Source organism: Berghia stephanieae, chromosome 3, assembly GCF_034508935.2.
Source record: "Berghia stephanieae isolate SIO BIC M18660-M18661 chromosome 3, UCSD_Bste_1.3, whole genome shotgun sequence".
NCBI lineage: Eukaryota > Metazoa > Mollusca > Gastropoda > Nudibranchia > Aeolidiidae > Berghia > Berghia stephanieae.
In genome coordinates, this window is record NC_088362.1 from 31907590 (window position 1) to 31910089 (window position 2500).

At 30.7% G+C, this 2500-nt stretch overlaps 1 protein-coding gene across 3 annotated transcripts in view; it reads right to left on the reverse strand.

The window, feature by feature from the left end:
- LOC144967542 (uncharacterized) overlaps positions 1-2500 on the reverse strand; it is a 49039-nt gene that overhangs the window by 4872 nt on the left and 41667 nt on the right. The window contains exon 1 of one of the 3 annotated variants that reach the window (XM_078904932.1): positions 151-459. The exons of the other annotated variants lie outside the window; for them this stretch is intronic. The gene's annotated coding sequence lies outside the window, so the exon portion shown is untranslated. Of the gene's footprint in view, positions 1-150; positions 460-2500 lie in introns of those variants that run through there. 3 annotated transcript variants of the gene reach the window in all.

The window sequence follows — 2500 nt, forward strand, 5'->3', positions numbered from 1 at the left end:
AACCCCTTCCCATCTCCTTTTAGAAAAAAAAAAAGAAAAAAAAAAAAAAAACAACAAAAACAAAAAAAAAAAAAAATTAAGCAAAGCCAACAGAAAAAAATGGAGCTAAATCTTTCTAATGCTAATAGATTATTTGGAACATTTAGTTACCTGATATCTTCAAGTTTTAATCCAATTAATTCGTGAATATGATCATAATCAATAAAATAATTGTGGCGGAGTAGCTACAACGTTAATCCAAACTCAGACTAGTCGAAAACACCATTAATTAACTGTCTAGATCTCGAAGGCTTTATATATAAATACCTATACACACTGCACCCGTGTTCTTAACAATGCGTTGTCCTATAATGGACAGTTAATATCCCTCTATGTACCATCATTCCTATGGCATTATCTCATGTTTGCCCTCACAATGCCTGAAGGAAGTTAATGTTCTTAATGAAAAACGCCCAATGTTCGTACTAGACTACGGTGTGATCAAAAAAATCGAACCCTCGCTCGTTTCCCAGCAGGAATCGTATTGTATTGTTCGTGAAAATCCGAGCGTTATTTTCACTGCTTCTCGACCACTGTCTTGACAGCTCCGTCGTTTTCAATACATTAAAATAACAGTCTATTGAATAGATTGAAGATATATATGTACGGCAACCCGATCTGGTCAACGCTTGTAATGCATTCATGGTTGGCAGTTATTGCTTATACACGACTATAATGTATTGACTTCAATTATCTCCTGGTTTCATTCATTTCTTAAGGACGAATTTTTAAAAAAAATTTATTCATTTATTTATTTATAATTTTTATTTTTGTTCAATGTCTGAAAGGAGAACTCTGCAATACTCTGACAAAAAGAAATAATTTCAAAATGTTGGCCAGAAAACTCGTCCTTCAAAAATCGATCGTTTTAAATGACCCTCATCTTGTCAGAAACTCTCAAACCTGGGACTTCAAAAAAGTCTTGAAGGAAGTCCCAAATTTTTAGAGTTTTTGACCAGATGAAGTTCAGTTTTTATCGATTGTTATTTGAATGACGATTTCTCTGGTCAAATTTTGTAAATTGTCTTTAAAAAAAATTTTTTTTTCCCCAGAGTACGGGCCAAATTGGATATGGAAATAAAGTGTTGTAAGCCGAGTAATAAACGGCATCAAAAAATAACTATAGTAACTATAGAAACTTGAGGTCAAGCAATGACCAATCAATCCTTGTTAAACCTAAAAACTTGATTGAAAAAGGTGAGCAATCCTTTCAATCCTCTCTCTCTCTCTCTCTCTCTCTCTCTCTCTCTCTCTCTCTCTCTCTCTCTCTCTCTCTCTCTCTCTCCCCCCCCCCCTACCTCCATTTTTAGAACTCTCTCCCATCACACGTGAGATGCTCTGATTCCTTGACAACTTTCAAATCTCGCTTAAAGTTTAATCTTTTTACGTCATAAGTTGCTATACTATTATCATGTTTTGTTGTTGTTAATCAAGTTAACGTCTCTTTTCCATCAACATTTGTCTTACATAAAAATGTTTTTAAAAAAATATCACTGTAAAGCGCTTGGAGTCTGTTTCAAGGGGGTGAAGCGTTAATAAATGTTATCTATCTATTATTATTATTATTATTATTATTATTATTATTATTATTATTATTATTATTATTATTATTATTATTATTATTATTATTATTATTATTATTATTATTATTATTATTATAATTATTATTATAATAATTATTATTATAATTATATATTATTATTATTATTATTATTATTATTATTATTATTATTATTATTATTATTATTATTATTATTATTATTATTATTACCCTGTAAAATGTGTATCAAGATCACAAAGAAAAAAAAGGAAAAGAAAGAAATAAGCTTTAAAAGGTAGGGAAAATATTTTTGTCTCAGCCCACATGACTTTAAAATAATATTTCCATGTGGAGTACGAAAAAACCCCAGTCTGTTTCATAAATCAATCCACTCAGAAATTGAACCCCCCCCCCACCGCCAAAAAAAAAATAAAAAAGAAAAAAGAAAATTAAGTAACCACCACCAAAAGCAACGAAAGAATGTATACCACCCCCCCCCCCCCAAAAAAAAAAACACCCAAGAAAAACAAGAAAAACAAACAAACAAACAAACAAAACGACAACAAAATCAAAGACAAAGCAAAACTATCGCGTATCTATATATTTAGATATAATAAATATAGGACTGGGAGGGGGAGGGGGGGGGGGGATATTGTTATAAAATATTCCGACGGGTTTCTTTGCTTATTTTGAAGCACATCCATTAATCACCAGTGAGCGATACAAAATTAAAAAGAAAAGGATGTTAAAAAAAAAAAAGAATAGAAAAAGGAAAATAATATTATATTATTCCACACAATTTAACATTAATTGACCCAACGGATTGCCGTACAACGTTAGAATAATCCCCAAAGCTCTAAATCCATATAAATGCCTATCTCTATTATTTTTTCTCTGTCAATTTCTTTTTTTTTTTTTTCT